The sequence below is a fragment of the Cibotium barometz genome, chromosome 40 (assembly GCF_041138505.1).
Source record: "Cibotium barometz isolate CiBa-2024 chromosome 40, ASM4113850v1, whole genome shotgun sequence".
Taxonomy (NCBI): Eukaryota; Viridiplantae; Streptophyta; class Polypodiopsida; order Cyatheales; family Cibotiaceae; genus Cibotium; species Cibotium barometz.
In genome coordinates this window covers 20,415,959-20,427,507 of record NC_141085.1, presented here as the reverse complement: position 1 = coordinate 20,427,507, position 11,549 = coordinate 20,415,959, and positions in this window count along the sequence as shown.

Below are 11,549 nucleotides of genomic sequence, written 5' to 3'. Positions count from 1 at the left end.
CACATAGATAGTTTCATAGCTTCCTCTAAAAGTGGGTACTTTTGTAATGAAGTCCATAGAAATAGACTCCCACACTTTATGAGGTATATCTAAAGATTCAAACTCTCCATCATCCTTTTTTGCTCTAATTTCACCCTCTAACAATGCATCCTTTTTTCCCCTAATTTCCCCCTCCAACAATGCAAACACTCTCTAATGTACCAAATAATGTGCTTTTTCAAACTAGGCCAGAAGGAAAAAAAAAGACTTTTGTGTAAACTTGTCTTGTTATACCCAATATGGCAGGCACTTGGGAGGTCAACTATTCAAGGATAGCCTTGACTTTGTTTGGATCCATGTGCATGCCATATTTGGATATCACACACCAAACCCAAGTAAACAATTATCACTTTAGTAAAGAATTACTTTGACATTTTTGCATAAAGTTTATGGTCTTTAAGCTTTTACAAGGCTTTCCTTTGGTGAAACTCATGATCACACTCTCGTTATTTGAATATACAAAGATTTCATCCAAGAAAACAAGAAAGACATCATCTAGATACTCATTATAAACATCATTCATAAGACACATGAAGGTCAAAAGGGCATTGGTCAAACCAGAAAGTAAGACCATGAACTCATAATGGCCATAGCAAGGGAGCTTTGAATATATCCTTATCTTTAGTTCTGATTTGACGACTAGATCTCAAATATATCTTAGAGAAGACCTTTGCTCTCCGGGTAATTGACTCAATAAATCATCAATATGCAAAAATTATTCTTTATTCTTTATAATCATCAATATCTTAGAGAAGACCTTTGCTCTCCGGGTAATTGACTCAATAAATCATCAATATGCAAAAATTATTCTTTATTCTTTATAATCATCAATATCTTAGAGAAGACCTTTGCTCTCCGGGTAATTGACTCAATAAATCATCAATATGCAAAAATTATTCTTTATAGTCTACATATTAAAAGTCCTCCGTAGTCCACATAAAGATAATATGTACCATCTTTCTTCTTTTGAAAGAGGACATGTGCTCCCCATGGACACAAACTTGTGGTCTAATAAAACCATTTTTAATCAAATAATCTAATTATACCTTTGAGTGGGAAGTACCCAGTTGCCCTAGACTAATCACTAAACAAATCACATCGGAATGGTTGCCCCAAAAGAACACGTCTCTTAGTTAATAAAGAAAACAATTTTAAAATAGATCTCCATACTCATCACAATCTTTTATTTCTATTGTCATTTGTAACAATCCATGCAACCAAAAATTACATACATAAGATCCTACATTTACCTATCTAATATATGTTTGGATATATTAGATGAAAAGATATAGGAGGGAAGAGAGCTTGAGCTCTTGCAAGCACACACACACACACTCACACAAACCCTAGAAGAGAACACACAAGATGAGAGGCCGAAAATTTGTTCTTCTTCTTCTCAACAAAAGAAGTCTACCAAAGAGATAAGGAAAATTCAACATAAGTACTAAAGCACTATGTATATGCGGTCCATAATGTGGACACGTTAAGTGAGTGAGTTGGCAAGATAAGTATGCCATAACTCAGTGGTGCACTAGTAGATGGTATAGTCCAACTATAGAATCATTAGCAAAGATCCATCATGTGAGCAACCTACGAAACACGCCAATGATGTAAGTGGCAAAAACGATCACCCAGGCATATTATAAGTGTCAGCTCATGTTGAGCTTGACATCTCAACACCACTCCCCCTCAAGATCAACTCCATCTCTAGGACTCCAAGCATAGTCCAAAATCTATGAAGCTTCTTTACTCCTAGCGCTTTTGTGAAAATGTGAGCTACTTGCTTCTCTATGCTAACATACATGAGATCTATGTCTCTTGCTGCTAAGACACTCTCTTTGATGAAGTGATAGTGGACTTCTATGTGTTTGGTCCGTGCATGAAAAATTGGGTTCCTCGCCAACTGTATACTACTAAGGTTGTTGTAATAGATGACAACTTGCTTGTCAACCTGCGGCCCAAATCACCAATAGCTTACGTAACCAAGCTACCTCACATGCTGCCACTGCAACACCCCTATACTCTCCCTCCATACTCGACAAGGAAATTGTTAGCTGCTTCTTGCTGCTTCGTGTCACAACACCACTCCCAAACGAGAACATAAATCTACCGGTAGATCTCCTATCTACGATACTACCAGCCCAATCTGCATCGATACTACCAGCCCAATCTGCATCGATGTATCCAAACAGCTACAACTTCGTACCAGCCTCATAAAAGAGATCATAGTCTAATGTGGACTTCACATAGTGCAATGTGCGCCTCACACCATCCAAATGTGGCTTCTAAGGAACGTGCATAAACTAACTCTCCAATCCAACTCTATAGGATCAAGCTACCCACTATCTTCCTATACATAGTGGAGTTCTCCAAGATTTCACCCGCAACTGTACTCAACTTGCCATTTGAATCTAATGGCATAGAAATTGGCTTACAACCAACCATACCATAGACGGACATCATGTCCAATGCATATTGCCTCTGTGAGAGCTATATGTCCTTGGCCGTATGCTAATAACCTCAATGCCAAGAAAGTATCTCAGCTCACCCAAATCCTTCATGTCAAATTTGTGCTTGAGGAGACATTTCACACTCTCAACTTCTTCTCCATTGTCAGCCCAACAATCAAGTCATCCAAATAGATTGTGATGACTCCACAAGGCTCTTATCACTCTTCTGCACATAGAGTGAATGATAAGAATCACGGTGACCCACATCTTCATTACCTGGTGGCTGATCCATATACACTTCTTCTTGCAAATCACCATGCAAGAACACATTCTTAACATCCATTTGATGTAAAACCCATCCTTTTGATGCAACCATCGCAATAACAGCTCTCAAGATTGCCATCTTGGCAACATGACTAAATGTCTCCTCATAATCAATGCCATAGGTTTGAGCATAACCTTTGGTAACCAATCTTGCTTTATACCTGCTAATACTTCCATCTTAGTTGTGCTTTAGTTTGTACACCCACTTGCATCCAATTTCCTTCTTGTTCTCAGGTAATGACACCAAGTCCCAAGTCTCATTTACATCCAATGCAGCCATTTCTTCTAAAGATAATGTGGGGGAGAGGGAGAGCTTAAAACCCTAGCAAGAAAATACACACACACACACACACACACACACACACAAAAGAGAGAGCAAGACACAAGAGAGAGATGGATAGCTGAATTTTCTTCCATCTTCTTCTTCTCTGCTCAACCAACATAACATAAAGATAAGAGTACACGCTATATGGGTTAGTACTCAACTACTACAACATACAAGGGTCGATCCATAAAGTGAACCCATGGCGCTATAACTATGCCAGTCTCTAGTAATCCAAAATGGCTGTCACACAGCCTGTCATCCCATTGGCCGCATATCACCTATAATCTCACCAACCATGCCAGTGGTGTAGATGCAGAAGCTATCACCTAGGCGGGTCATCAATGTCTGCCGCCGTAGCACTAGTTGAGCTCGATATCTCAACACTCCCCCTCGAGCTCAACTCCACACACTGCACTCTAAGTAAGCTCCTAAACCTGTGGAGTTTCTCTGTGCCCAATACCTTCGTGATGAAGATGTCAGCCACCTGATCCTCTGTGTTGACATATACCAGATCTACATCTCCTGCTAGAACGTTCTCTCTCACAAAGTGATAATACACCTCAATGTGCTTCGTTCTAGCATGATATACTGGGTTACTAGCCAAGTGTATGCTGCTCATGTTGTCACAATATATAGAAACTGCCCTATCCACACGGGCTCTTCCATGTCACCAAGTAGCTTCTAAAACCAAGCTACCTCACAAGCTGCCATAGTAGCACCCCTGTACTCTGCCTGTGTACTCGACAAGGTAACTGTAGGCTACTTCTTATTGCCCCAACTCACAGTAGCACTCCCAAATGAGCACATAAAACCACTGGTAGATCTCCTATCTGCAATAGTAGGGAAACTCCTTGGAGGAATCATCGACCACCATAAGGATAATTGATGGTTAGCTGAACATTTTCAGATGTAAGATACCCACCCATCTAGCCTCACTAGGGATAGGGAGGTACCTCACTCGGTAAGATCAATACAATCCCGTTGCAAGAGCTGCTCATTCAGTAGTGCCTCTTTTGGATGATCCAATTTAAAGGTGACCTCAACAAGGTTAGGGGTCCTACCTAATATGTTATAAGATATCATTTTGGTTTCTAGCCTCTTATAAGGAAACACCAGACTCATCAAGTCCACCCAACCACCCGCTTCCCAATGACTAGAACCATTCATCTATGAGGTTTACCTAAGTTACTAAGCACATTGTTTTCATTGATGTAAGTTACAACATGATTCATTTATTTATTCTTGTGCACAGGTTTTTTTATCCCTTAATGAATACATTATTTTCTAATCGTCATTCCACACACATAAATAAATTCATCATAAGAACAACCATAATTTCAAACTCTTGGCATCCCGAGTTTCATCCATTTCCAATCCCTCGACTCACCGAATCACAAAACAGTCTAGAGCTTACAACCATCATGGTGAAAAATCACTCGTATAGTAGAACGAGAAGTGTCCCCTTCACCCTCTTCTTTTGCTATACAAGACCTTTCCAACTCAGGCTTGTAAACTACTAGAAAGAACCCTCACCCCGCCCCGTGGTGGTGGATTACCCCATGAAGGCGGTTGCCGAGATCTCTAAGTATTTCTAGAATTGGTTGCGCCAGTTATGTGTACTCCTATATGCTAAATTGATAAGGGGCTTTCACATGAGTCATAACTCTAGGGATTTGAAAGGCATTGTAACCTTGCTTGATTGCTTTAATGAGTTTCATGGTTGATATTTACATTGCATTGCATTCATCCATCTCCTCTTTTACTAAATCTTCTTTGCCCCTCGGATCTTCTAAGGGTCACACATCTAGATTGACAATCTATAAGGGGTTGCTAGTCAGCAACATCCAATTCATATTGAGGATTACATCATACTTTTCCTTATTAAAAATTGAGAAAATGGTCTTAGATTGGACATCACCTATTGTGAAACCAAGGGAATTTATTTCTCCGCTAGTAAAGCTTTTTCCTTATTTTAAAAATTGAGAAACTGGTCTTGGATTGGACATCACCTATTGTGAAACCAAGGGACTTTGTTTCTCCACTAGTAAATCTTTTCCTTTCACTAGAAATCTCAACATATTTTCCATTTTCCTTGTTTCATATTTCCTAGCATCCTAGGAGATAGATTTATGCACGAGAGAGAGAGAGAGAGGGAGAGAGAGAGAGAGAGAGAGGGAGAGAGAGAGAGAGAGAGAGGGAGAGAGAGAGATGGAGGGAGGGAGGGAGGGCCTTTGATCGTGTATGCAAGAGAGAGAGAGAGAGAGAGAGAGAGAGAGAGAGAGAGAGAGAGATGGAGGGAGGGAGGGAGGGAGGGAGGGAGGGCCTTTGATCGTGTATGCAAGATGCTTGAAACAAAAAATAATAGAGGTGGGAGGAACTTGTGTGAATTCTGTTTGAACAATTCAATGAACCTTAATGTGTTTTTCTTGGGAACATAAAATAGTTATATTAAAACCTTATCAACACATATATGAGAGCAATTTATACCACTTTCTAACGTCCCACTTTTTCATTGTTCAACAAACTGCATATCAAATCCCGTCTCTCATTCTCCCAAACAAAAGAGGATTGCTCACACAAGAAACATGATAACCTAGTTGCATACAAGCTATAATCATAGACCCAAAGGTATAACCTTTTGGAGATTGATTCTGCATATATTCTCCTTTAGTCCATACCTTCACCTCACTAGTCTCCTATACAAGGGCAACAAATGTGTAAACTGGTTGCTTCTCCTTCAAATACCATCTCTTGGTATTTGGTCCAAACTTGGGAATTCTTGCCTTCACATCCAGCCCTGCCACATGATAATTTTTGTTAGGAAAACCTAGTATATACAAGAATCTCCTCAGCCAGAGATCATATCATTTAATCCTAGTCTGGAGGGTCTAGATCAACTGCACCATAGCACCATCATTCATTTTATAATATACAAACCAACATTTATATACACATCTATGCATCAAATACATCACATCTACCCCCCTGACTTGCTTGTTTCTAAAATATTATATTGTTCCTAGAGGTCCATGTCTCCCACAAACAAAAGTATCTAATAAGACTAAAAAACCAAATTAATAGCCCCATCATCTTCAAACAATCTTCCCAGCAACCAGCCCCCCAATACACTTGTAGTCTTGTAGTGCTTGAGACCCGTTTCCCAATCCTGCCCCAAGCCTCTCTAATGGCTAGACAATCCCAAAAGGCATGTCTCCCATCCTCCAATGCTGATTTGTATCTAGGGCATATCCCAGATGAAATTCCTCTGTAAAAGTTTATACCCAATAGGCAAAGCCCCACATACAAACTCACCACAAGAATATATGAGCCTTCATAGGGATACCCACTTTCCATAACATCTTCCATCTCTTCATCGAGATGCTAGAGTTCCAACTAACCCTCTAGATTTCCATATGAGCCTTCATAGGGATACCCACTTTCCATATCATCTTCCATCTAACCTATATGCTAAATTGATAAGGGACTTTCACATGACGCATAACTCTAGGGATTAGCTCTATGGCATGGTCAGATGATCCCCCTGGATTATTGGATGACCTTCCTAGGAGGTATCTTAGGAAGGTCCTCTGCATACTCTTCTAATAGCCTTTTCACATAAGGTGGATGTTCTTCCTCTTTTCCTCTTGTTTTTCACTCTCTTTTTGTTCTCCTTCACTAGGATTTGAAAGGCATTGTAACCTTGCTTGATTCCTTGAATGAGTTTCATGGTTGATATTTACATTGCATTGCCTTCATCCATCTCCCCTTTTACTAAATCTTCTTTGCCCCTCGGATCTTCTAAGGGTCACACATCTAGATTGACAATCTATAAGGGGTTGCTAGTCCCGCAACATCCAATTCATATTGAGGATAACATCATACTTTTCCTTTGAGAAAATGGTCTTAGATTGGACATCACCTATTGTGAAACCAAGGGAATTTATTTCTCCGCTAGTAAAACTTTTTCCTTATTTTAAAAATTGAGAAACTGGTCTTGGATTGACATCACCGATTGTGAAACCAAGGGACTTTGTTTCTCCACATAGTAAGTCTTTTCCTGCCACTAGACATCTCAACATATTTTCCATTTTCCTTGTTTCATATTTTCTAGCAGCCTAGGAGGTAGATTTATGCACGCGAGAGAGAGAGAGAGAGAGAGAGAGAGAGAGAGAGAGAGAGAGAGAGAGAGAGAGAGAGAGAGAGAGAGAGAGAGAGAGAGAGAAAGATATATTAACGTCTACGAGAGGCCAAAGTCGGCCTATGAGACAAAAAATAATACAACTGTGTTCTTCCGGTCATCGGAAGAAAAGAAACAAAAGAAAAAGTGTGCATGTGTCTGGATACAACTGTGAATCATCATGGATCGGTGGAGCCCATATACAAACAATATAAGGGGGGTGGGGATGTGGATGGAGTGCTAAGCCAAGATGCATCTCTATATGCTGAAGGGGTAGTACAAGCATGCTATGCAGATCTATGTCTAACTCCATTGAGTGCCATAAGAGGGATATAAGATATCATACATCGCCGATGCTGAGGCTGTGAATGGCATGAACATGTACCCTGAGTCTGAATGAAAGCGTGCTAGCCTCTCCTGTGTCTCCATCTGGTGTCTCATTCGGATAGCTACTATCTCTCGGTGAGATGAAGAGAGAGAGAGAGAGAGAGAGAGAGAGAGAGAGAGAGAGAGAGAGAGAGAGAGGGAGGGAGGGAGGGAGGGAGGGAGGGAGGGCCTTTGATCATGTATGCAAGATGCTTGAAACAAAAAATAATAGAGGTGGGAGGAACTTGTGTGAATTCTGTTTGAATTCTGTTTGAATAATACAAACCAACATTTATATACACATCTATGCATCAAATACATCACATCTACCCCCTGACTTGCTTGTTTCCAAAATATTATATTGTTCCTAGAGGTCCATGTCTCCCACCAAACAACAGTATCTAATAAGACTAAAAACCAATTAATAGCCTCATCATCTTCAAATAATCTTCCCAGCAACCAGCCCCCCCAATACCCTTGTAGCCCTATAGTGCTTGAGACCCATTTCCCAATCCTGCCCCAAGCCTCTCTAATGGACAGACAATCCCAAAAAGCATGTCGCTAATGTCCAAACAATCCCAAAAGGCATGTCTCCCATCCTCCAATGCTGATTTGTATCAAGGGCATATCCCAGAAATGAAATTCCTCTGTAAAAGTTTATACCCAATAGGCAAAGCCCCACATACAAGCTCACCACAAGAATATATGAGCCTTCATAGGGATACCCACTTTCCATAACATCTTACATCTCTTCATCGAGATGCTAGAGTTCCAACTAACCCTCTAGATTTTATTGCAGTACTACACATTCACTTCACTCCTGCACATCTCTTCATACAAAACCAGATTAATGGCCCCATCAGCCTTCAGACAATCTTCCCAACAACCCCCGCAATACCCTTGTAGCCCTATAGTGCTTGAGACCCATTTCCCAATCCTACCCCAATCCTCTCTAATGGCTGGAGAATCCCAAAAGGCATGTCTCCCATCCTCCAATGCTGATTTGCATCTAGGGCATATCCCAAAAGTGAAATTTCTCTGTAAAAGTTTATACCCGATCGGCAAAGCCCACATGCAGACTCGCCCCACAAGAATATCTGAGCCTTCATAGGGATACCCACTTCCCATAACATCTTCCATCTCTTCATCCAGATGCCAGAGTTCTAACTAACCCTCCAAATTTTATTGCATTACCACACATTCACTTCACTCCTGCACATCTCTTCATATAAAACCCTAGTTGCCCCCTTATCTAGTTTGACTCTTTTAAAGCATGCCCAATCTTTCAGCCCACTAGCAAAGCAGGTCTCAAATGCAATAGATACCCATCCCTTCTCCACTTCCAGCAATACCCAACTCATCAACTATAATTCCCTTTTTTGGAGCCTAAACTCTTCCTTCAACCGTCCCAACTTCTTCCATCCCACCTAAGACCAATCCAACCAATTAGCCAACCTTCTTAGTCCTTTATTATTCAACTTCCTACCTATCTTGATGTCCACATGGGCCAGAGGGGGAGTGAACTTATGGGTCCACAATAGTCTAAGACTGAACAAAGAATTCTCTGTGGCTCTGGTATAGCCATCCCATTTCACTAGCCCTAGCACTTCCTTCCAGTTAGCACATCAGAACTTGCAAAGGAGCCGCCTGTTATTTTTAAGGGAGCATAGATTATCTTTCTAGCCTAGTCCCATCCACCTACCTTTGAGTAACACATTAGAATGCTCAACCATCTATCTTACCAACCTTGTTCGTGTCTCCTCTTGATGAAGACATATAGGTAGACTCATGGCTATCCTTGCTTTAGAATGAGTGGGTAAATGCAGAATCCCAATGCCTCCTTCCCTCTTAGGCAAGCTCATATTTTCCCAAGCTAACCAGGCTACAGCTTTTCTATCATCCCCCCATTTCTCCATAGGAAGTCCCTAATAGGGGCTACAATCTTCTTCTAGTGACATTTTCTAAAATCCAATATAGGGCATAGAAACCTAATATAACACCACATTGCAGATGGCCACCTTGTCATGGAATGGAACCCTAATACCCTCCCACTTCTTTAGCTTTTTAAAGAATCTTTCAATTGACCAATTAGTTAGCTCATTGTTTGACGCCTCCACTCCCAAGTGTCTAATTATCTGCCCCCTCCTTATTATATCACACCCCCATCTCTCCAAGTCAAAATCATTTTCTTCAGTCAAACTAATGATCCTATATTTATGGACATTACACCTAGAGTCTGAGGCCTCTACAAACTCCTGCAAAAAGCCTCTCTCAAGTTATCATTATCTGCCCTCAAAAAGAGCAATGACTCATCTGCAAAGCATTGTATAACCAGCTGCTCCCCATCCCTCAACTTTAGCCTAGTTACCCCTCCCTTTGTCACATGTATCTTCCAAAACCACAATCAAAGGATGGGGAGTAATAGCAAATAACAAAGGAGCTAGGGGGCATCCCTACCTCATAGATCTTATAATTTCAAAGCCCCCAACTAGTCTTCCATTTAACAACAATTTAGAATGTCCACCCACTATAAGAGTATATATACATGTAGCCATCTTGTTTCCAAACCCCGGCTTTTCCAATGAACCTGGCCACAAAGGACGAATGAATCCTCTCATAGGCTTTCTTTAAGTGAAGTTGCAACATAATACATTTTTGATTAATTTTTTAGGCCACTTCTCTTCCCAACATGGTAACAAAAATGTTATCATAGATAGATCTACCTTTAATGAAACCATACTATTTTTTGGATATTATCTCCTATAAAATTAGAGTGATCCTCAAAGTAATAACCTTGTCCAATATCTTGTATACCACAGTAAGTAAAGTAATGGATCTCCAATGGTTAAACCTATTTACAGGCTGCCTGCTTGGGGATAAGTTTCACAACACCTTCTTTCAAGTCCTTATCCAAGCTTCCTGTATCAAAGGCAAACTTACATATGTCCCACACTAGATCCTTGATAGAGGGCCAAAAAACTCTATCGATAACCCATCCTAGCTAGGGGATTTCTCTTTCCCAAGCTTCTGAAGGGCTAGCCAACATTCATCCATTTCCACCTCTCTTTCCAACCATCTAGCCTTGTCAGGTTCCACTCTCGCTGACTAGACCTAGTTTGTTCTCTTCTTGAAACCTCCTTTGAGAGCCGTCTTCCTTCAAACTCAATCTGGATCCAAGGAATTCAACCCAATTCTTGGCCACCTAATCAATATCTCCCAGTTCCTAACCATTCACATCCCTAACCTGCCCCATTACTTCCCTATTCCCTTTTTCTTTAGCTAAGCTAAAGAGAAACTTGTCAGGTTTCTTCTTAATGCTGCAGGATTTCCATCTGATTCCTTTTTCTGTCTCTCCAACTAACTTATCATCCTCTCTTTTTAGGAATGTTTGACACTTAATGTACATGTTAACCTCATCCTTAGTCAGTTTCATGGTTTCTCTTCTTTCTAGGAATTCTAGCTATTCACCCCAAATGCTCCTCTCCTACCTTTTCTCTTAGGCTCTTGATTTGCCCGCTCTCCTAATAATACCTTGCATTTCATTAGCAAAAGATCTCTAGGACCCATCTTTGCCCCCTTTCCTTCTCAATTTGATAATAGCTTCTTATGTGCAAGCAATAAACAGTTCATCCTTGAGAAAAAAGTTAGTCACTCTCAATTTCCTAGTGGGGAACTACTTAAGTTTATCCTCCCCCAAATCAGTCACATGCCATCTCTACTTCAATGGCATGTGATAAGATAAAGCTGAGCACGGGTCAATTTCAACCTTCAGATTGTGGGGAATCCAAGTAACTTGTTGACTAAAGAAGATCTTGCCAATTCTAGAGAAGGACACAAAATATTGTAGACTAAAGTAGGTATGGCCCAG